Source organism: Ochotona princeps, chromosome X (assembly GCF_030435755.1).
Source record: "Ochotona princeps isolate mOchPri1 chromosome X, mOchPri1.hap1, whole genome shotgun sequence".
Taxonomy (NCBI): domain Eukaryota; kingdom Metazoa; phylum Chordata; class Mammalia; order Lagomorpha; family Ochotonidae; genus Ochotona; species Ochotona princeps.
In genome coordinates, this window is record NC_080865.1 from 64638576 (window position 1) to 64663888 (window position 25313).

Genomic DNA, 25313 nt, shown 5'->3' on the forward strand with positions numbered 1-25313 from the left:
CCAAAACGGAATACCAGTATCCTAAGTGGCATCTTAACGGCTGTGCCAAACACTCACCACTAGCTTACCAATTCTTAATGTCACCAATTCTGACGTGATTGCTCATGTGTTGTAATACTTCACCAACCCATGTCACATACACTTCTCACCATGTGTTTATTGCTTTGTGTTTTACAGTTAAATTTATTATCTATTTTAACTTAATATTGATGAACAATGTTAGCTCTGTGTCCATGTTTATTATTTTTTGCATGTAGATTTTTCAGATGTTTCTGCATTATTGGTTCAAAGTGCTATATTTTCTGTAATACATTACTCCTTTTTTTATGTCTGAAATCAGTTTGCTACATGTGTATGTGTTGTATTTCTCAGCGTTCTCTTCTGGTGCATTAACCTATTCATCTAGTTTGTGAATACAAAACTTCCTTGATTACTGCAAGTTCATAGTAATTATTGAAGACCAGTAATGTCAACATTCTTAACTTTGTTCTTTATATCAATTTTATATTATCTGTTCTGTGTTTTGTTATCACCCCATATAAGTTTTACAGTCAGCTTGTAAATAGCCACAAAAAAACTTGGCAGAATATTTATTGGGAATTCATTCAACATATGCCGGGAAAATATAACTTGAAAAAAATGAATTTTCTTATTAATGAAAATGGAATATTTAGTTGGGACTTCTATTTCAATCATTTTATACTTTTGCTTTTGTAGATCTTACAACATATTTTGGTTGACTTACACTTCAGTATTTTATATTTTGGTGTGCTAATGTAAAAGGTATATATTTTAATTAAAAATTATATGTATTCATTGCTGTTATATGGAAATGTGATTGCTTTTATATATTAACTTTATATCCGTAAAGGGCAAATAGGTCACTAAGTCACAAGATGGCGGCTAAGGGAAGAGCCCTGGGCGTGGATCAATGTCACTATGTTACAGGTGGCGAACAAGATGGCGACCAATGGAAGAGCCTTGGGCGTGAACCAGGATGGGGAATCAAGTTGCTTTAAAGAAAGACTGATTGGTCAGGGGCCATTTCCATGCTCACCTGCCCCTAGCCTAAGGGAGGTGGCTTCCACAGTCATGCTGATGAGGACTGGCTTCTAGTTCTCCTCTGTTGGAATTCCTGGCCTGAGGCTATTTGCTGTTCCATATATGAATGTGTGGTTTCCCAAATAAATGGGAACTGTGCGGTGAGGCTGGATGGCCGGCAGTTGGCTCACCCTCTCCAACAAAGGGGTACTAGAGGATCGAATCTGTGGGGAGGGAGCCCTGTAACTTATTTATATACTTACTTGTTGTGGAGTTTTTCCAAATTTCACATATGCTATCATTGCATACGTGAACAAAATTTAATTTCTTCCTTCCTGATATGTATAGTTTTCAATTCTTAACATTACTTCAGTTCCATTAACCAGGACTCTATCTGTGGTGATAATGGGGAATATTCTTAAATCATCCCCAATCTTAGTGGGAAATCAAGTTTCTTATCATAAAGTTTGATGCAAACTCTGTGCTTTGTCCTGATGATCTTTATTAAGTTCAGAGGTTCTCTTAACTACTAAGTTACTGAGAGTGTTAGTCATTAATAGTTAGATCTTGTTGAACTGTTCATGTGAATGTTGTTATATGCTTGTAAGGAGTTATTAGAAAATCCCACCCTGGACCCTATGCCATTTCCTCTTCCTCCCAGCTCACGAAATTCGTGCCAGTCCAGCTGTCCACCAATCAGCCAGTTCACCTGAGAATCCCACCCCCAACCCCCAGCACCAACCCCAACTCTGCCCACTTACCAATCATTCTTAGGCAATCACCTGTGGCAGTCTCAGGCACCAATCCCCTAGGCCTGCCCTCAATCCCTCCCAATCCCAGCCTCCCACACCTTGCAGACAAAAAGGCTCCCAGGTGCAGCTATGTCTCTCTTCTCCTTCCAGCCTCCCTTCCCCCACTTTCTTTCCTCTTTTCATCCTCGCCTCTCTACCACCCCCACCTCGTTCCTGCCACACTAGAATAAGCCTCCTAAGATCCCTTGTTGCGTCTGGTGTTTTCAGCTCACGGTAAAGAACCAGGTTGTGGGAATTAGCTGCGCATAATAATATCGTAATATCATATGAACTAGAATTCAAACTCTTAAATAACTAACAATGCTTATTCTTTTCTTGGTCTCTTGATAATTCTAGCTCACATTAACAATTTTTAAAATACTGTTTCAGTATTAATACCTGCTGCTATGTTGAGTGTTTGTGAGCCCCCTATTTCACATTGTTGAAATTTAATGCCCAGTGAGATGATATTAGATGGTAGGGCTTTTGAAAACTTACCAGGTCGATAGAGTTTAATCGTCACAATTAGAATTTGTGCTGTCATATAAGAGGCCCCAAAAGGCTTATGCGCCCTGTTGGACATGTACACTGCAGCAATAAGGCATTATTATTCAAAAGTAACCTAAACTCTCATCAGACACAAAAACTGTTAATGACCTAATTTTGAATGTCAGATCCCCTAGACTGATGAGCAAAGTTCATTAATTGCAGTCTGAACTATTTTGTTATAGCACAGCAAATGGATTAAGACAGAAATTGGTATTAGTAGTTCAGAGTTACTGCAATAAATACTTAAATATGTGAAAGAAACCTTGCAACTGTGTAATAAGAAGCCCAAGTGTTTGCATACATAGCCACTAACAGACAGTAAAGGGTAAACTTTCTCAGGGCTCAGAAGAGAGATATAGAATACCTTTTTTTTTTTTTAAATGATTTATTTACTTTTGTTGGAAAGGTAAAATCTGACTCATGGTTAGAAAAAGTAACAGAGAAAGATCTTCTGTCCACTCTTTCACATCCCAAGTGACCACAACAGCCAGTGCTCAGCCAATATGAAGCCAGGAGAAGGAACTTCTTCCGGGTCTCCCACACAGGTGCAGGGTTCCAAAGCTTTGCACCATCCTCTACCATTTTCTCATGCCACAAGCAGGGAACTGAATGGGAAGTGGAGAAGCCGGGACATGAACCCGTGTCCATATGGGATCCTGGAGCATGCAAAGTAAAGATTCAGCAATTGAGCTATTGTACCAGGCCAGATATAGACAAAATTGTAATGACTTACCTGGGTTTGCCTTAGATTGCCCCTCTGGCAGGCACAGGTGGTAAGCCATGACAGCTTCTTTGTGATGAGAGCCCTATGCTTGCATAGAATTCAAATAGTGTAAGAGTCTGAGTGTTTCCACCTATATTAAAAAAAAAATTACTCAGAGGACAAAATGGTCCAAGGCTAGAACTGCCACATGGGCATAAACACCACAGAAAATACCCACAAAGGCAATGTCCAGGGGAGCTACGGTTTTGGACCACCACAAGAAATCATTTACAACAGTAGCTAGAGCTATGAGGGTTGTGTTTTGTTTTTAATTACATTGATTTATTCTCTTTTTAAAAGAAGATATAATTATTATTTTGAAGAGAGAGAGAATGTTCCAACTACCAGTTCAGTTCCAAGATGACCACAATTGCTAATGCTGATCCGGGTGGAGGCTTGGAGACGTCATCAAAGTCTCCCACATGACTGACTGACAGAGTCTCCAACTCTCGGGCCATCTTCTGCTGCTTTTCTCAGGCCATTAGCAGGGATATGATTCAGAAGTAGAGCATCTGTGATACAAAGCAGCACCTATATAGGATGTCAGCATTGCAAACCGTGCCTTTACCTGATATGCCATGATTCTGACTTCCATACTTTAATTGCTAGTATTATTTTATCATCATTATTTTATGTTGTGCAGGTGATCACCCCAGGCCCCTGCCCTGCAGCATAGGGGGTGTGGCTTAAGCCTAACCCTCCACTGGCCTGAGGCACAGCCTATGAGATCAAGCGGAGTATACCTGAACATGACCTCTAACATCACCGGAAGATCTAGGGAGATAGACGTATCATACAACCAATTACAGCGTCTTTGGTGGGCGTGGGGTCTGCCAGAAGGCTCGCTCCTGCCCTCCCCTTCCATACCCTTTAAAACCTGTAACCTCTGCATAATAAAGCAGACATTCCTCACCAGCTTGTTTCTGGTGGCTCTTCCTGTGGAAGGCCACTGTCTGCCTCACCCTTGGTGACTTTGGGGCCTGCTGGCAGGACTAAATCCCGAGAACTGGCGCCCGAGCCTGGGACCCCAGAACTTCAAGACAGAAAACGTCGGGACTTTAGAACAGGGACATCAGAACTTCAAAACTTCAGGTCTTCAGGACCTCAGGTAAAATTGCATGAGGCCCCAGGCTCGGCTTGTGGGCTGAGATTTTGCACCCTACTTAGTGGGCTCTGAGTTTTCTGCCTTAACCAGGAAGCTCTGAGTTTTTGCCCCAATTTGTGGGTTCAGACTTCGCCCAGAGGTGGGCAACCCCAGTTTGCACTCTTGAGATTTTACCTTTGGTTTGGTTTCTGTGTTAGAGGATGTTTGCTCTTTTGTGGAGCTCCTAGCGCGGGTGCTGTTTGCCTATGTGTGGCTATGAGGCATGGGAATTCCAGAGTCTTGGAATCTAAAGTGCAGAGTCAGGCCGCCCATTTTGAATTTGAATGGGAGGAAGGTGAGACCCCACCTCATTGGAAGCTTGGCTGAATGCTTTGCTCTGATAGCAGTTCTTGGGATGCTGATTTTGTTAGCCTGGCCTTTTATTGCTGACAGCTGGCTGCTTTCCATTCATCCAGACCTCCATTACCTGACCCTAAGTTTTTTGTTGCCTGGTTGCTCACTTTTTGAATATCTTTATAAAATTATAAAGAAGAAAAAGTCAAGGAAAAAAGAACGACTTTACAGAACTTTTTCCCTGGGCTTGCGATTTCTACCTTGGAAGGTCTGTTGTGATAAACTTTTAGCAAACTGACTGACTTCATCTGCATGTCCATGGCAACTTTTGGGAACTTTAGAATTCAAAGAAGATATTTGTCTCTTGTAACTCTTAAGGTTTCATTTGTGGTATTTTCAAAAATGTAAATTTGTTGTAAATAATTTGGCATACAATTAAATGTTAACACACTATTGAATTAGTTCAAGGTATAAGTTAAAACGTGCTATTCATTGTCTACAAAGCATTTTTATATGTTAAAATAGTTTGTGTTTTCGGCTGGTTATCAAATTTCTCACTGCTTTAAGCTGGCAAAGGTTTTGTATTTGTTTTAAAGGTATTTGAGTGATGATTTCATTTCAATAACTGAGTCTAATCTATAGTGTGTTATGTTAACTTCAACAACAAAAAAATCTTGTTTCAGCTGTTTTTAGCCATCATTAAAGAGTCATCCAAGAATTCTAAGGTTTCGAATCCTAGGGCTACCTTTCATTTTTGTACAAGACCTGAACAATGCCAATGGATTTATCTCCCACTTTGTGGAGATGGTAGATCAGGCTGATTGGATTATATTAAGATTTTTGCCAAACGGAGTAAAATTCTGTTGTGCCATATATCCATGGAGTTGTGAAGGTTTCGTTTTAGTTTGCGTGCTTTTAATGATTTAGCTCTACAGTTGTATCTGGTTGTTCACTACATATTCTTAGGATAGCTATATTACTGGGAAGACTGAAACTCAGATTTTTGCATTGATGGGGGGATTTCATAACGATGACTTTTTTCTCTCAGGGTCTTGGTTCAAGACTGTTGAATTGATGGCTTTTCACATATTGGTTTCCGGTTACTAAGCTTGGTTGAGAATACTTATTTTAAGTCTCCAAAAGTGTGTGTTTGTGTGTGTGTGCACTCACATGTGTGTCTGAATATTTGTTTTTTGGACAAAATGGTTAATATTGCTATCATGTGTTACTGTTTATTGGTCAGAAGATGTTCTAGCTTTTGTTTGTTCTAGTGGGTGAGTTTGTTCATCTGTTTGTCTCATCAGCTGTCTGGATCCTCAGCTGCAAACGCAGGACACATAGTTTGTGCATGGGCAGCATGAGTAGGTTGCCTTGGGACAATGGCAGTGCCTGGATTCTGCAGCCACTCCCATAGCTTTCCGATAGAATTGTAAAAGTACATAAATTATTTTAAACCGTTGCTAAAAATTCATTTACTTTCTCCAGCAATAAGATAACTAGTTAACACAGATTTGTTTGATTTATGTAATTTAAATGACTAATAGGCTGTTTTCAAAATCTGTTATGTCAATGATACATTTATATTTAAGTTTATTGTTAACCTGTATCCTGTCTCATTTATAACAGGCAATAGGTCTTTGGGATAAATGTTTTGTAAAGCTATTATTTGATAGTTTTTACTTTATACTGTTCCTTATAAGAGTAAGCAACCTGGTAGCTCAGATCTAAGGGCCCCACTTAATATCCTCAAGGCAAAGACATAGTTAGAAAAAGATACCAAGATCTCAAGAACATGCTTGAAAAGCAGAAGGGGGAATATTCTACCTCTCATGAAAGTCTTGGCTTTATTCACCCTAAATTTTCTTCATGCTTCATATTCTGGTGAGCTGCCAGCAGTATGTCACTGGAAGCTGCTTGCAGGCCCAGTGCAGATGCCCTTGGTTCATTGGAGGGACCCAGCCACCCCAAAGTGGAGAGGTCCTGACCGACCCCTTGCTGACTATGGGAAAAGGGTTTGCTTGTGTTTTCCCAGAAACTGAGCCACAGCCTGTATGGGTGCCTGCTCGTAATGTCAAGCCCTGGACCCCATCCACTGGAGGATGTCCCTCCAGTAAGACAATCTCGTGACCTTATCCTGAAAGATCCATCACCATCGAAGAGACAATGGAGGAGGAGGCCGGCCCCTCCCAACACCGGATGACATGGGGAATCTTAAGGAATGGGTAGATCAAGCACTGCAACTGTGCCTGACCTCATGATGTATTCAAATCCCTAATAGCTGAGGGCCACAGAGAAATCTTCCACCTTAAAATATATGAGGAAGGTCTTAAAAATCCTCAGCTAGATCCTAACTCTGTGAGAAACAGGTGATTTATAAGTGACAGATTTTTAACTTATTTGATCATTAAGAAAACATGTAGAGACTTACAGTGGGACCTTTGAGCACCCTTACTACCTCTTTAAGGTGGTTACACGGTCTCTTATAGACCAGGAAGGGATCCCTTAGCAGAGCAGCAGGACAAGACGAGGTTTGCAATCCCAGTCCCAATGAGACCCTCGGAGGCATCCCAAGAGCTTTTGCTGCAGAAGCAGCAGACTTCTTCGCCAAGAGATGTCAAGAAGGACACCCAGGACCATGTCCCAGCTGCCAAAGAGATCAATGGAGGCTTGACTGCCCTTGAAGGCCGAGAACTTTGGGGTCAGTCACTTCCCATTGAGTCTCCCACTCAGGACTGAAGCAGCCTAGAATACTCCACAGACTCCAGTGCCACACCAGGCCGGCACCTAGGAGCTCCGAGTGGTCCTCATGGTAAAGGGAAACATAAAGTTTTCCCCTGGACATGGGGCAGCAGCTTTCTCTTTGCTTAGCTCTAGCTTTGGTATGCTTTCCTCTTAGAGTGACCATAAGGATCTCTCAAGAGCCCTGCTCAGCTCAGATAAAGACGTCTGTTCTCATTTAGAACAAACAGAAACTAATATAGAAGATTGGAACATCAAGGAAAGTTGGCTGGCCTATTACTACCCAGCCTGTTCCAATGGCCAGGTCCCTACAGGAGTATTCGCCAGCCTCCCTTTAAGATTTTTGCTAGACCCATGGAGGTGTAGGGTGCCTTTATTGCTCTGATGCAGAGTCCACGTCTTCCTCATATGTTAACTTATTGAGGATTTTCTTGTCTACCTAAGACTATTCTGTTCCCTAATTGTCAATATATAGCTTACTCTCTTAGAACCATTTAATCACTTACCTCTGTCATAAGTATATAAAATTCTGCAAAATCTTGTTAGAGTACTAACAACTGCTGGATTGTTGTGTAGATCCTTTGCAAGCTACTATATGATTCACATAAGTCTTTATAACAAGTGCTTTGTTATTGTACTATGTTCTAGTATATTGTAATTGCTTTAGAGGATCTAATATTACCTGTTTCCTGCCTAGATGTGAAAATGCCTTAGCATCTTAATGCCCAAAGGTCAGCGAAAGATCAAGGGAGATAGATGGATCATGCAGCCAACTATAGCATCTTTGGTGGGTGTGGGGTCTGCTGGAGGATTCCCTCCTGCCCTCCCCTTCCTTATGCTTTAAAACCTGTAACCTCTGCATAATAAAGCAGACACTCTGCACCAGCTTGTCTCTGGTGGTTCTTGTCCCTTGGTGACCTTGGGGCCTGCTGGCAGGACTAAACCCTGAGAAGAATGTTGTTCTTCTTTGTCTAGTTTCTTGGAGTTGAAAACTTTATCACTAATTTTTCAATTTTTCCTCTTTTTCATTTGTCTGTTTTATTTTTATATGAAACACAAAGAGACAGACACAGGTTTAGACGAAGAGATTTTTGTTTTCCTGATCTGCACCTCGCAGAAGTGGAGTTATCCTTGAGCAAACCAGGAGTTAAAAACACAATCTGTTCTCCCATGTAGGTGGCATGGAAACATCAACTTGAGTAATCAACTGCTACCTGCTAGGGCTTGTATTAGCAGGAAGCTTGAATTGTGAGTGGAATTGAAACACAAACCCAAGCACGATACATGTTTCCCAAATAGTGTCTTAACTTGTAGGATGAAAACACACCTGCTTTCTTATCTCTATCTATATCTAGGATAGATATAGCTATAGACATAGACATATAGATATGACTTCTTATTTAGATATATTTTGTCTTTCTTATATATATTTCATATAGATATAGGTATAGATATAGACAGTGTTAGAAAATTCCCTATAGCATATAATTTCACCACATTCCATACATTTTGCTAATTTGTATTTAAGTTTAATTTAGATCTAGAATTTTTTTAAAAACTCATGTTAAATTTTTTGAGTGACTTTTTTTTCTTAAATGTGTGGTTTAATTCTAAATACTTTGATGTTTTCCTGAAATATATAATCATGAAAATGTGGATAGTTCCATAATACATGGTCCCTAGAAGTTCACACACGGCCTTAATCAGGATTGCCCTATAAATATTCCTATGAAGTCTTATCCCCAATCAACTCTGTTCTTGGTAAGAAAATTTAAGTTTTCACTGTAAGTCCTTATCTCTTCAGATTTGGGGATGAAAATTTGCTCTGCAAATTCAGATTTCTGATGGATTAAAAAGTGGTTTACCCTACAATTGGTTGATCTTTTCCAGATAGCTAGACTAGCAGTGATGAACTGAAATGGAAAGTCTCATTGTGACATTTATTTGTGAAGCAAAATAAAGAGCCAATATTTATGACTTTTCTCAAGGGAAAATTAGGAATTATTGACAGTCTTTTTTATCTCTGTTGCATTAAATGTAGCGTAACAAAATGAACGTGAATATCTGTGTGTCTCTTCTTGCTTTATCTTTAACTCATATTTCTTTCTGGATATTCTTGTGATAAAATTTTTTCTTCCAATTTGCAACTATCGATATACTTTGACATTATGTTTAAAGTTATACAAAAAAAGAAGAATTTGGTATTTTAATTGGGGAGACACTAAGATAAATGTAATTTTGAACTTCAATGGTTTAGATAAAGCTTGGTCTGTTTTCTTTATCTTCTAGAGAAAAACACTGTGTTGTTAACCTTTTGTTTGCGTTTCAATTTCATGTGTTTCTTCTGTGGTTCTTACTATTTCTCACCTGCTAATTTGGGATTTGGTTTGTTCTTGCTTTTATGTCTTTCATGTGTTTCAGTAAGTCACTTATTAATAAATTCTAACCATTTTTCTGTTGATCCATTTACCACTTCTGAATACATCATAACTTTCCTCTGAATACCTAGTTTTTAGTGTTAATCCCTGCTTTAGGGAAAGAGAAAGTTGCTTTTGTTTTGTCTATGCTGGATTTTTCACTATATTCTTAAATGACAGCCTGGTGAAAAAAAGCAATTTTGCCTAGACTTAAGTAGGAATGTGTGTAAACCATCACTCTCACAAGTGTTTCCTTATCAATTATAGTAGTTTGTAATATTACTCTCACTTAACATCTATTACAAACACCTTCTAGCATCCTCTTCTTTTTAGCACTGTCTAAAATACTTAAAACATTCTTTTGATTTCCAGTGTTCCTCTCTAGCTAAAGTTGTGAATATATGTCTTCCAAACTGACTCATTATCAACATTTTATAAAATAATTTGAGGTTGTTACAAATGTAATCACATTGCAATGTTTTGATAATATCTTTGTGAATATCCAGAGACAGATTTAATTTTTCCACTACTCAGTGTTTGGATTGGTACACATTTGTAGGCAATTTCAAAGGTAAAAGCAAATTTTATTCCTATTTCAATTTGTTTTGATTACTAGTGAGGCTTAGCAATGTTCATCTGAATTTTTCCTTAGCCTAAAATTGCTATTTATTTACCTTGCTCATTTTTTTGTTTTTCTTTAACTGATTTATATAATTCCTTTTCATATGTGTTGGTATTTAGCTTTCATCAGTGTTTTATAATTTTAGGTTTTCTTCTTGTAACTTTTCACATATTGAAATATGCAATCTCTTCATGTATATATTTGGTTAGAGAACCTCCCTATAAATCTCTTTGAAACCCAAAGATGATTTTGAGTTGTGAGTGAATTGGAACTTTTGTCATTACTTAATAATTTGATGCTTTATTGTTTGGAATAGAAGTAATTAAGCATGCTGTACCTTCATAGTTGACTAAATGTTCTGTAAATACAAAATATTCATTTTCTTTTAAATTAAGAGGAGGAATGTCTAGCTTATGAAACATTAAAGGCACATAAAATCATATGGTCTAAGCTTGTCAAGGCAACAACAAGGGAAACTTTAAATTTAGCAAATCGAGTGCAGATGTACAGCATCATTAACCATCAGAGAATTAAAGAATAAATATGAAATTTAACCTCACCCAGGTTAGGGTTAGTATCATTCAAAATTCCAAAAATAGCGCATGTGGATGTGGGGAAAAATGTACTCTAGTACACTATTCGTGGGAATGTAAACTACTACCACCATTTCAGACATTATGGAGATTCCTCAAAGACATGAAAATAAATGTACCATATGACCCAGCAATTTCATTCCTGGGAAATTAGCTAAATTAAATGAAATCAGCATATAGGAGAGTTATTTGTACACTCATGTTTATTGTAGCTCCATTGATAATAACTGAGATTTGGAGTCAATCCAGATGTCTATCAAGTGATGATTAGAATGCTACTCGGCTATAGAAAGAGTTTTGAACAAAATCAATGCAACACGAAGCAATTATGTTTGGTGAAATAATAAGCTAATCTCAAAGAGATAGATATTATATGCTTTTTTTCTGATATGTGGTAACTCATACATAACACATCAAATTGTGCAGGAATGAAATGGTCACTTTAGGCATGATTCCCATTTTTAGCCCATGTTATACTCTAGAGGAAATGTTGTCTTATTGCTTTTCACTTGGATATTATGATTAGTGGTTAATCGTACCTGGACTGTAAAGAAGACCAAAATTATGTCTGTGCATTAGTGTTCAAGAAAGGGGAGAGGAAGGAGTGCATTTGGAGCAGTGGAACAAGGTTATTGGAGTTACCTTCTTGGGACTGTACCCATGAAATTCACACATCGGTTCTTTATAAAAAGTAAAATAAATTAGCACACATATGCAGAAATTTCCAGAGCACCAAAGCAGCTTAAGTATTTTCTTTTCAGATATTATATATCTATAGTTTTACTAAGACAAAAATTGTGTGGTATGAAACTTACATTTAAAGTTTTCATAGAAACCTAATACATCCCTAAAGATTTTCTATTGTAGCTGTTGATGTGGATTGATCCAGATCATGTCAAAAACTAATGAACTCACAAACCAAGACCACATGTCTTGAGCCGAAGGAAAGTATTAGGACTTCAAAAATAAGATTTTTTTTTCTGGAACTTTAAAAGTAAATCGGGCCCGGCGGCGTGGCCTAGCGGCTAAAGTCCTCGCCTTGAAAGCCCCGGGATCCCATATGGGAGCCGGTTCTAATCCCGGCAGCTCCACTTCCCATCCAGCTCCCTGCTTGTGGCCTGGGAAAGCAGTTGAGGACCGCCCAAAGCTTTGGGACCCTGCACCCGCGTGGGAGACCTGGAAGAGGTTCCTGGTTCCCGGCATCGGATTGGCGCGTACCAGCCCGTTGCAGCTCACTTGGGGAGTGAATCATCGGATGGAAGATCTTGCTCTCTGTCTCTCCTCCTCTCTGTATATCCGGCTTTCCAATAATAATAAAATCTTTAAAAAAAAAAAGTAAATCACTTTCCTGGTCTGAAACTTAATCATTTTCTGATATCAGGGTTCTGAAGTAATACAAGTGTGAAATAACTTCAATGAGACTTGTCCTGTCATTGACTGAACCCTGCCATCCATGGTTTTAGAGTTTAAAATTTTATTCGTAGATTACTTGTATTGCAATTTCTCTCTTTTTTTTTTTTATTTTATGACTCAATTCCGTAGGCTCTGGTATTTCCTTTCCCCGATCCAGAAGTCCCCTCCCCACCACTGATTCACCCCATATTATTAGTAAACTCGTTCATAAAGAGTCAGAAGTCTGTCATTTTCTTTCAGATTATCCTGACATTGTAGGTACAGAAATGGTAGAGAGTCCAGCATCTTATTGTCAAGATACATATTTTACAGTTTCATTGGGAGTCCATCTTTGCTTTGGAAATAAAGATGCACACTGCATTGTATCTTCACATCTGGATATGATGGTCTCTATTACAGAGTTACTATACATCTTGTTAAATGAAAAGCACATATAAATAAAACACACACACACACACACACACATAGATTTCCAGAATTTACTACCTTAAGAGTGTGGACCATGATGGCTTTTTAAATCCCAGATATTCCAATCTGATCAGCTCCCTGACACTGTCCTGGGAAAAGCAACAGAAGACGGTCAAGGGCTTGGGACCACAGGACAAAGTTCCCGGTTCCTGGCTTTGGTTTGGCCAAACACTGGCAGTTGAGACCATCTAGGGAGTGAATCAGCAAAAGCAAGAACTGTCTCGTTTTTGATCTCCCTTTTTGTATATCTGACTTCCAAGCAAATAATCTTTTTGAAAAAGCCTGGGCTCTTGCTTTTCCATACTCTTCCAACTTGGGTATCACTCTCCTTTCTTGCAATTTCACAGCAAAACTTGGGTGGCAAATGTAATGTAATTTCATAACTGGAAGTGAAAGGATCTTCTTGTCTTTTGACAAGATTTAGTACCTTTAAGACAGAGTTAGCCTGTGCGCACTCCCCTATATCGACTTTGCCTCCCGAGTCAGTTTCCACTTCCCAAATGGCAGCCATGGGAATGTAAGAATTTGCTTAGTTCAACGTGGGGATCAGTATTAAGCTCAGGCAGGGAACACCTTGGGGTACAGGTTTTAGACACTCATAGCTTTTTATGTTTTTTCAATCCCAATTTATGCTGACAATGACATTTGTATTTGAAGAGGTAGGATGGCCTGGACATAGAAGTAAATCATTACTTTTTCTGTTATTGTTCACAATTTTGCTAATTAGGCCCTGTTATATTTTTTAAAGATTTATTCATCTTTATTGCAAAGTCAGATATACAGAGAGGAGAGACAGAGAGGAAGATCCTCTGGTGATTCACACCCCACATTACCGCAATGGCTCAAGCTGCACCAATCCAGGAGCCAGGATCCAGGAACCTCCTCCAGGGTTCCAATGCAGATGCAGGGTCCTAAGGCTTTGAGTTGGGGATGCCCAACTGACTACTCTCACAGGCCGGCCACAAGCAATGAGCTGGATGGGAAGTGGGGCTGCCCGGGATTAGAACCAGTGCTCTTATGGGATCCAGTACATCCAAGGAGAGGCCACCAGCTGGTAGGCCACTGCGCTGGGCCCCAGGCCTCATTTTTAATCACCATATTCCAAACCATCTCCTGCCTCCCATTCACTAAATCATCCATCCCACCCTCAAATAATACACCAGTAACTGTCAAAACCCATTAACCCACGCAAGAGCCAGGCACGGTGGCCTAGTGGCTAAAGTCCTTGTCTTGCATGGGCTGGATCCCATATGGGAGCTGATTCTAATCCCGGTAGCCCCGCTCCACCTTAAGTTCCCTGGGAACCTGGGAAAGTAGTAGAGGATGGCCCAAAGTCTTGGGACCCTGAACCCTCGTGGGGAGACAGAGAAGAGGATCTGGGCCCCCGGTTTCAGATCGGCACAGCTCCAGCCATGGAAGCCGTTTGGGGAGTGAATCTTCGGACAGAAGCTCTTCCTCTCTGTCTCTCCTCTCTGTACATCCGCCTTTCCAATAAAAATAAATAAATCTTTTAAAAAAAAACATGCACTCATCACACTGTAAAAATGCAGAGCTAGCACTATTGGGTTGCAGGCTATGTGTCTTAGAGATGGGTTTTGGAAACTGACAGTGTCTTTTTAGTTTTAGCACACACGCTTTTCTGCACGTTTAGTCCTTCATAGAAGACCCTTAGCCTTTCTTCGCAAAATAGAATGGGCTCCCTTCGCCTCCTCCGGAATCTGTGTCTGAACTATATGGCTTGGAACAGCTTAAAGCACTTGGGCGGCTGCAGGGCACGGGGCCTGTACTGACACTTCAAAGACACCTTCTCTGTGATGTCAAGACTGGTACAACTTCTCTCCCTACTAGTGCAACCCATAAGCAGGCATGCCAGGGATGGTACTCAGGAAAGTTCATTCTTCCCATCCTTTTTATCATCACCTGCTCTGAAGTAGGAGTGCCATGTCATCCTTTCCTCACAGAAAGAAATGGTAGATTGTGGACACCAGACAGTGGCTTCCTTGGCAGGGATCATGTCAGCCTGAACGGCTGTCCCACTTCTTCAGGAGCAGGAATTCTCTGGAGTCTTGGCTTCCATGACCTGTTAGGACCTCAAATCCAGAGCAGAACATTCTGATGTTTGACTCTTCTTTGGTTTGCTCTCCTCTCCTTTATCCTCAAAATCAGAATCAATGTTTCGCTTGCCTCCCTCTGACTTATCTGTCGCACCTATAGTACTCTGTAACTATGGAAACTCAGCAACAACGTCAGGACCATCCACATTCTCCTCTGGTTCCCATGTATTGTCCTCATCTGAGAAGCCTTTCCACAGTAAGGAGGTCCCTTCTTTCCTCTTTACAACTTCCTCAGCCATGTATTCTTTCTTCTCTTCTAGTATATCTTCCATTTTTTCTTGTGTTTTTACTCATAATGCCCCCTTCCAGCTTTTCGGGGTAAAGAGGGATGACGCCCAGAGCAGTGCCAAAATTAGGAGAAGAATCTGGGTATGTTACTGGCGTCTCATACTGGACTGGTGGCCAGGGAACTGGCAGGAAGCAACCAGCTGATTGACTGCTATTGAGCACCTCTGAATTGACATATTGAAGTGGCATATTGAAAGTTCTGGCCGAAGTTCTTCCCCAATATGAAAGAGACTGACATTCTGCCAGATTAATTCTTAAATTTTAATATTCTGTGAATAATGCCATAAATATAAAAAATGTCCCTTGATAGAAAAATGGTTTGCATTTTTAGTTTGTCAAATAAGAATGATGTGTCTAATCTCTTTTTGTGAGTATGATTTAAAGATATCTGTCCCTATTTTAAATACTCCTACTTTTCAGTTGTGACTCTTAGAAAGGACTTTCAAAGCACTTCAAGGGTTTAACACATATTCTGAGCTGGTTGACTTTTAGTCCTATTTTTATCTTCATGTAATGTATTGCATTAACCATTCTTCCTTGTTGTTTTATGTTTTTCATTTTTTTACTGATTTCATGGAATATTTCATCTCTTTAATGTTTGCAAACCCTCAGATATATCATTTATATTTAGTTTTATGTAATTAAATTTATGTAAGCAATTTAATGATGATTCCCTTTTTCTGTGACAAAATTGAGAAATAATTGTGAACATGAAACTATTAAAAATTTACTTCTTTCATCCTTTTTATCTCAGTTCATTAATCATCTGCCAATTAATTACTTAAAAAAGAATTATTTATTTGAAAAGAAAAGTTACAGACTAGAGAGGCAGAGAGAGAGAAAGAGAGAGAGAGATCTTTCACCCTTTTACTCACTCCTCAATGGCCACAAGACCTGGAGCAGGACCCAAGTCAAGAGCCAGGAAATTCATCTGGATCTCCCACATGGGTTTAGAGACCCAGGCATTTAAGCTGTCTTCTGCTGCTTCTCTGAGGGCATAGGCAAGAAGCTGGATTGGAAGTATACCACTCTGGATTAAAATCATCACTCACAGTGCATTTTATTATTTAGATGAATCATTATTTATTGATTATGACTTGGGAAACTAACCAGATTCTCAACATATTAGATTTATTAGTAATATGAGTACAAAATAATTTAACTATTAAGAACATTTATTTTGTTATTAATTTTTCATTTTTATAGGTATGATTTCAAATGAATACCTGGTCAAACATCACAATAACATTGAATTTTTATAGTTGTCAGGACAACTGAAAAAATGGATAAGCAAAGTGGAGTTATTCGTGAAATAAACATTAAATTTTGTTACTAATAAATTTTTGTTTCTCTAAGATAAATTCTTCCTGGTAATTGTTGTGATAGGGATTGCCAGGCCATGATTTGTGATTTTTTAAAATCTTATTTATATATCAATTATTTTTTACATGATTTTCCACTATATGATTCTATTGGTATACGGATTTCTCCTTCCACTTCCGCTTCGTCCCTCCCCATTCTCCACCCCCAAGGTTTTCCCGCATATTATTATAATAGTATGGTCCTTCAGCACCAGTCACAAATCCAAACATTCTGTTATTTTAACCATATCACAGCATCGTAGGTATAGAAAATTATTGAATATCTGATATCCTGTTGTCAAGGTATATTTAAGAGTTTTGTTGGGAGTTCATCTTTATTCAGAAGTAGAGATGCATACTACACACTATCTTCATGTATGCTAGACTCCATTGTACACTGTTCTATGTGAATGTGTATATACATTGTACTTGTATATCAATTTCTCATGTATTAAGCATGAAGTTTGCATTGTATCAGAAAGAACAAATGATATTTATCCCTTGAGGGTTGGCTCATCTCACTGAGTATACTCTTCTCCAATTAGGAACATTTTGTTACAAATGATAGAATGCCATTCTTTTTTCCATTTTTAAAGTACTATTATTGTTTTTTGACAAAGTTGCATAGGACCTGGGATTTCCCTTACCGCCTCCTCGAAACCACCTATGCTGCACATATAACCTACTAATTTCTGCTGTATTATACCATTAGTGTATATATGTATATATATAATTCTTTTAATTATTATCATTTTATAATACAGTTCCATAGGCCCTGGATTTCCCTTATCCTCTTCCCAATTTCCTCCACCCAATTGAGTTTCCCTATATGATTGCTATAGTATAGTTCTTCACACACAGTCATTTGTCCATCATTGTGGGCATGGATAATGGCAGAGAGTCCAGCATCCTATTTTTAAGATAAATGTAAGCAATTTCATTGGGAGTTCATCTTTAGTATGGAAGTAGAGATGCGTACTGCATTGTATCTTCACATCTGGATATAATAATCTCCATTACACAGTTACTATATATCCCCTTAAAATGAAAAGGTACAAAACAAAATCAATAACAGGAAGAAAAAAATTGACACCATGAAGTTAAATAATATGCTGCTGAATGACAAACGTGTCGCTGAAGAAATGAGAAAATCAAGAACTTTCTTGAAGAAAATGATGCTACTGTATGTTCTATGAGTGATTGAATATTTTAATTAGAAAAAACTATTTTGAAGAGATGAAACTAAAAAAAAAATCAAAATCCTAGAGTTATAGTTTCCGCTGATCTTTGTTGGTGTAATGTTTTCTGGTAGGCAACAAATACATGGGCTTTCCTTTTTAATCCAATCTAGTATTTTATGATGTTTGGTTGATGGGTTTAATCCATTACATTCAGGGTTAATATGAATGGGTGGTAATTTGGTCCTGTCATTTTACCCAGGGGTTGTTTATTGATTTAATATTCTGTTGTTATTTTACTGGGATGTTCTTCACATTTGTCATTGGTTTTGGTGGATGCTACTCCATTTCTATGTCAAGAGAACATCCTTAAGTATCATTAGTAGGACAGGTTTGGAAGAGGCATATTCTTTTAACTTCACTATGGAAGAATTTTATTTCATTTTCAAAGACAAAACAAAGGTTTGTTGGGTACGTTATCCTAGGATGAAAATATTTTGCTTTTAGAATTTGGAATATGTGGTTCCATTCTTTTCTGGCCTGTATAATTTCCCGTGAGAGATACTCTGTGAGGTAATTGGCATTCCTTTATATGTCAATGGATTTTTTTCACGTGCACATTTAAGGACTTTTTCCTTATGCTCAGTTGAAGAGAGCTTGATTATCATGTGTCATGGTGAAGATCGCTTTTGGTCAAGCCTGTTGGGAGTTCTGTGCACCTCCTGGATGTTGTTTCCCAATTTTTCTCTAGATTAGGAAAATTTTCCGTTATTATTTCATTAAATGCATTTTTAAACCCAGCTTTTCTTTCTGCACCCAATTTTTTTTTCTTTTACAATCTGGAATATGAAATTCCCTTCTCTTTTGGCCTGAGAGGATTCCTGTGAGAGGTCTCCTGTGAGTTTAATTGGCATTCCTTTATATGTCAGTTGATTTTTTTTCACGTGCACATTTAAGAATCTTTTCCTTTTTTTATACTACTGAATATAATGCAATTTATTTACAAATGAAAATAACTTAACAATGAGCAGGATTTCAGACATCCAAAAGGGGGACACTGGCAGCACTAGGACTCAGCCTTTTCTCTTCTTCAGGTTCTGAGGTGTGTGTGTGTGTGTGTGTTTTAAATATATAAAGATGAGGAGTCAGTCTTCCAACCTAAAAATATTCACTTATTAAAACTATATTAAGACTTTAATAAACTATACAAAAAGATGAGATAAATATTAAAGTTTATGGAACCACAGCTCAGCCAGGCCAGATCCCTGCAGAGGGATTCCCAGCCTGACCTCATTCGTCTGTGAGGTCACAGGGCGGTTCTGGTGGGGGTGCATGCATCCATCCAGGCAGCCGACTCGGCCAGCTCCGTCTCCAGATGAAATCCTTCTGCCGCGGATGTGCACACCCAGTCATCTGCTTCTTAGAGCAGACGTTTACCTTCCTCATCCACCACCCAGGGGGGGAGGACTGGGACAGCGCAGATGATAGATTCGGCCCATTCTGCGTGGAGGGTTTCCTGGCAGCCCTCTTCCATCATCATATCTGGAGTCGGACGAGCTTCTATAGTCTCTTCTTCTTTTCACATCTTGCTGAAGCAAAGTTTTGAAAAACAAAACCACAAACTCTGCTATTCCCCAGAAGAAATCTGTTATCAGAGATAATCTCTCTGGGGACTGACTCCGGCTATCCAACACTTGTCCGTTGGAGATGTAGACCATCGTGTTTTGGGAGTGGAGGTCCCCCCTGGCTGAACCAGATCTGTTCCTTATGTTCAATTGAAGAGAGCTTGATGATCATGTGTCTTGGTGAAGATTGCATTTGGTCAAGCCTGTTGGGAGTTCTGAGCCCCTCCTGGATCTTGTTTCCCAATTCTTTCTCTAGATAAGGGAAATTTTCCCTTATCATTTCATTAAATACATTTTTAAACTCAGCTTCTCTTTCTGCACCTTCTGGGACTCCCATAATTCTTATATCTGGCTTTTTAATAGTGTCTTTCAATTCTTGAATACTTTTTTTTTTTTTGGCTTGACTCAGCTCTGCTTCCAGCTTTTTGTTTGTTTCTGCCTGGTGACAGGAAATATCTTCTACTTTTGAGATTCTTTCTTCTGCCTCCTTCATTCAATTTTGGAGACTCTCCACAGTACTTTTAGCTTGCCCCGCTGTATTCTTCATTTATGATAGATCATCTTTCATTTGATCCATTTCCAGAGTGACATTTTTCTTAAATTCCTTGAATGCCTCCTTTACATGCTTCTCATTGTTGATGAGAAGTTTTATAACAAGTGTTTTGAATTCTATATCCCCCATTTTCTCAATGTCTTCCTCAGTTCAGCAGGGGAGTCTTCACTGTGCCTTTGTCTCTTCTTTTGCTCTTGGTCATTGCACATCTGGTTAACAGATTCTTCTCTTTGGGCAGGTTTCTAAGCTGTGTCGTCCACAGGTCTACAGTTTGATTTTGCTTATTTCAGTTGACACATGGCGCTCTTTGTTTGCAGTCACTCATGCCATTCCTTCCAACAAGTTCCAGATCTGGGTTCTTACATTAGATTTCCACCATGGTCTCCATAGCCCCAGCTCCTGCCTCACCAGTCTCCACCTCCTGTGATACCATGCTGAGGTCTATACAACCTTTCTCTCACTTATGATTGGAGCAGGTCCCAGGATTAAGGACACCAGGTGTCCTATATAGCTAGGTTGTTGGTAGTGCTAATCTTGTCAAAACCTGTTGGCCACTAGGTCTGAGGACCACATGGACCTATTGTGACCCATATGATGCCAAAGTCAGTATTATTTTCCTGTGGCACCAGTGCAATGCACTGAATTGAGTGATTTTTCGTTGAGATTCTTTGCCATACTGTACAAAATGGCGCCTGATGTGCCATTACTATATTTCTTGATCTGCTGGTCATCAAATCTGAGGGCTACCTGACCTGTCTTGGGTAGAAGCTGCAGGATGCCATGTTGTTGCAGTTAATTGAGTCAGAAATGAGTTCCCTCCTAGCTCAGTGCTTGCGTAGTCCTGCCCCATAGCCTTTGCCTCCTTAAACAAAATGACACATAATTCGGCTCTAGGAGGCAGACTGGGCTATGAAATCTGCCCTGTTCCCGCACTGCCCATTTGGCGTCTTCTGTTCTGTCTCTGCTCTTGGTCAAAACAAACAGACCAGTGGGATAGGCAGTTCTTTGTCTTGGTTCACCTGCTGATCTTCCAGTTAATGTCCCTTCCCACTTTGTTGCTGGTGTAGTTCCGGGCACTGGTGGAGTTTCAGATCACCACTCACTGAATGTTGCTGGGTATCAGTCACTGCAACACCACACCATTTTGTCCACTGTTTTCCTGTGCCTTTTGGTCTCCAGGTACCCCTCTAATGTTGTTCTGTCCTCTCCTATTTCCTGGAATGTGTCCACTCGGGTTCACACTGGCTATTCTCTGTCTGTTTAAACATGTCCTTACCTTATTCTGCCATCTTGAGTCTCCTACTCTTAGTGTATTGACATGGCAGGTGGTGGTTTTCACCTGCTATACCTCAACACTTACCCTGTTGATTAGTTTCTTTAAGATGGTACATTATCCTTTTATTTCTTCGTATTTTAACAATACTTAACCCATTATAATGTCTGCAAAATCAAGCTTAATTAAAGAAATAGCTGTATTAGCTCAATAATTTCTTTTACATTTTTTTATTTTTTGTGACCACAAAATAGATAAATACAATTGTATTAATTTTGCTTTTACAAGAAAGCCCTATTTGCTAGAAAGTTTGTGACGTTTAAAGTGAAAAACAGTCTTAACTTTGTTCTCAAGTTTTAATCATAGGTTTATCTTGTTTAAATGGTAATTTCATGATCATTTCATTTTCAACTTGGTAAATGTTACAGCATTCTTTTGTGGTTACACTGAAGCAATGTCTAATGCAATTCTGATTTGGGTTTTGCATTGATTATAATTTTTGTAAAATTTACATTTTAATAACTACAGATACAGGCAAAACATGCCTAATTTTTCAGATTGACAACAGAGCCTTTAATTGTTTTTATTTTTAAATGTACCTTCCTTCAGCACTACGAAGATTGCTTCTTTGAGTATATTCTACTTTTTGTATTCCCTGTCTTCTCTTCTCTTGAACTCATAATAGAAAATGTGGGAGCTATGCTACAGTCCACATCTAAGTTTTCCTTCCTTATCTTGTTGGATAATTAAAGGGACATTCTAGTTTTCTTGGGGTATTTACATTCTAGTACTAATTTTTTTATGTGTATATATGGTTTCAGTTCCATTTCACCTGTGAAAAACCTCTTTTTCCAGTACCTATCCTCTCCAACATTGCACAATTATCTTATGGTTATAATACCTTCTTCAGACTTCTAGATTTCTTTTTTTTTCTTTAAGGTTTATCTATTTCTATTGCAAAGTCAGATATACAGAGAGGAGGAAAGACAGAGAGGAAGATCTTGTGTTCGATGATTTACTCCCTAAGTGACCTCAACGGCTGGTGTTGTGCAGATCCGAAGCCAGGCGCAAGGACCTCTTCCAAGTCTCCCACGTGGGTGCAGGGTCCCACGACTTTGGGCCAACCTTGACTGCTTTCCCAGGCCACCCAGGGAGCTGGATGGGAAGTGGAGCTGCTGGAATTAGAATCGGTGCCTTTATAGGATCCCGGTGTGTTCAAGGCGAGGAATTTAGCCGCTGGGTCACGGCACCCGGCCCCAGCCTTCTAGATTTCAACACAAAGACTTACCTTGTATTTAAAAACAAAACAAAACAAAACAAAAAAAAAAACCCAAAAAAATGAAAACAGCAATTTCACTTTGCTGTGGCCTGGATTGTGTCTCCAAAGTTCATGCTAAAGCCCTATCAGCAATATACTCTATTTTGAGGTAGTACTTGTAACCAGGTAATTAAAGTTAAATGAAGTCATAAGGGTGTCTCCCGGTATGAAAGAAAGAGTATTCCTGTGAAAATAACAGCGCTAAACCTTTCCTCTCCTTCACCACACAGGAGACACAGTGGGAAGGTACCTGCAATCCAGAGAGTCTTCCCCAAAACCTCAAAATTCTGATTTCAATCAGAACCCATTTCTGTTGTTTAGTCTATGAAATCTATGGCATGGCTAAGAGACGGAGAGTGTTTGATGCACTCGGTAGGATGCTGGTTACGATGCCCACACCCCTTACTGAAGTGTTTCATTCAGGTCTTACTGTACATCCTATTTTGCTCCCTGTTGATGCACACCCCAGTAGGAAGCATAGCTCAGGTATTTATTTGCATCTCTGCAACCTAGAAAACTCAGAATGAGTTTCAGGCCTCAGGAATTAATCTGGTACAGCCCTCATTGCTATGGTAACATTTAGGGAGTGTACTAACAGTTGCAAAATATTCTTTCTCTCTTTCCTTTCTTCTCTCCTACTTTTCCTTCCTTCCTTACTCCATTTTTTCCCCTGACTCCTTGAAATAAAAATAACTTAATAAAAATTTATGAAATTATTAAAGAGAATATGAAACTCTGAAAACTAAAAAATTACAAAATCTACTAACCTTTTCTTCCTTTTGTACAACAGGATGGGGTGCCTTAGTAAGTGTAAGTATTTTCACCAGTGATTGTCAGCTTCTCAATAGATACATAGTAAATCCACAGACAGAAATGGTTAGAAATTTCATTTCTTATCAGAATGTGTGAGCAGAGTTCCAGGACAATTGTGAATGCTTAATCCAAACAAGTTATCTGCCCTTTCATGGTATATAAAAATCTATGAATCGCAATGGTTATTTCAACTTCAACTACTGGCACATTAGTTTCATATTGTCAAATATCTTTTGAATTTACACTGCACTTTGTATTCTTTCTGTCACCCTGGATTCTTTGTTAACTTTTCCTTTGAATACAATTATGATGGCAGCACCCCTCTTTGAATCCTTTTAGTGACGCCATTTCCCTTTTAAAATAAATCAGAACTTTTAAAATATATTTTTATTTTGAATTTTGAACTATGTGGTACAATTTCATATAGTCTGGGATTTCCCCACACCCAAGCTCCCACCCCCTGACAGATTTTTCCCATTTTACTACAATGGTGTAGTCCTTTATAAGGAATCATATTTAATCAGTCTCTTAATTAATAGTACCCCGTCATTGTTGCTACAATGTCAGACAGTCCAGCATCCCATTGTCTGCACGTGTCCAACAATTTCATTGGGAATTCATCTGGAAGCAGGGATGCATGTTCCATTTTACTTCCACAGCTGTATGTGATAGACCCCAGTACTCCACCATTATGCATTTCCATAACTGAGAAGCCATGAAACAAGGCCAACAACTGGTATGAGTTAGAACAGCTACAACAACAACAACAACAACAACAACAACAAATTACAGCACCATGAAAAAACGTGCCCCTGTGTAACCTACATATGAGTGACAAAAAGGAAATACAAAAGACTCTTGGGAAAAATGATGCTACCGTGTAATCCATGAGCCAGCAATGAATTTGACAGGAGAAAAGAATGTATTTGGAATAAATAAAACTGAAATAAAAAACATTGAAACACATTGGATGCAGCCAAAAAAAAAAAAGAACCAAAACCAGGATGGATCAGGTTATTGAAGTTACACTTTCCATGCTGGTTTTCTTATGTAAGACAGAATATATGGTATTTGTTCTTTTGTGATTGACTCAATTCGCTGAGCATAATGGTCTCTAGTTGGGACCACCCAGTTGTAAATAGTACAATTTCATTATTCTTAATAGGTAAATAATATTTCATGGAGTAGATGTATGACAGTTTCTTTAACCACTCTTCTTTGGCACACATCTGGATTGTTTCCATGTCTTTTCTACTGTAGATTGTGCTGCTGCAAATATATGATTGTAAATCCCCTTCTCATATGCAGATATCTCTTTTCTATTGGCCATATGCCTAGGAACAGGATAGCTGGGTCATATGGCAGGTTTATTTGCAATTTTTAAGCACTCTCCATACTGATTTCCACAATGGTTGTACTAGCCTACACTCCTACCAGCAGTGAAGGAGGTTGCCTTTCTTTCCACATCCACGCCAGCAGGTGTTGTTAGTTGAGTTCTGAATGTAGGCCAGTCTCACTTGAGTTAGGTGGTACCTCAATGTGGTTTTCATTTGTATCTCTCTGATGGCTAGGGATCCTGAGCATCTTTTCATATGTCTGTTAGCCATTTGAATCTGTTCTTTTGAGAAATGTCTGTTCATTTCCTTTGCCCATTTTGTTACAGGGTTTTTTTCTTTTTTTCTGTCCCTGGGTTTCTGAAACTCTTTGTAAATCTTGGATATTAGTTCCCTATCACTTGTGTAGTATGCAAAATTTTTCTCCCATTCTGTTGGTTGCTTCTTCATTTTAATTGTTTCCTTTGCTGTGCTGAAACTGTTTAGTTTGATGTAGTCCATTTGTTCATTTTGGCTTTGGTTGTCTTTGCTTTTGGTGTCTGTTCTAGGAAGTCTTTCCCTATTCCTGTATCTTGGAGTGTACTTCCTATGTTTTCCTTTAATAGTTCGATGTTTTCTGGGT

The 25313-nt window shown here is 38.9% G+C and overlaps 2 pseudogenes; both read right to left on the minus strand.

Moving 5' to 3' along the window:
- Positions 1 to 14716: 14716 nt before the first annotated feature.
- Positions 14717 to 23907, minus strand: LOC131478630 (chromobox protein homolog 1-like; annotated as a pseudogene).
- On the minus strand, positions 18770 to 19509 carry LOC101534563 (selenoprotein K-like; annotated as a pseudogene).
- Positions 23908 to 25313: the final 1406 nt, after the last annotated feature.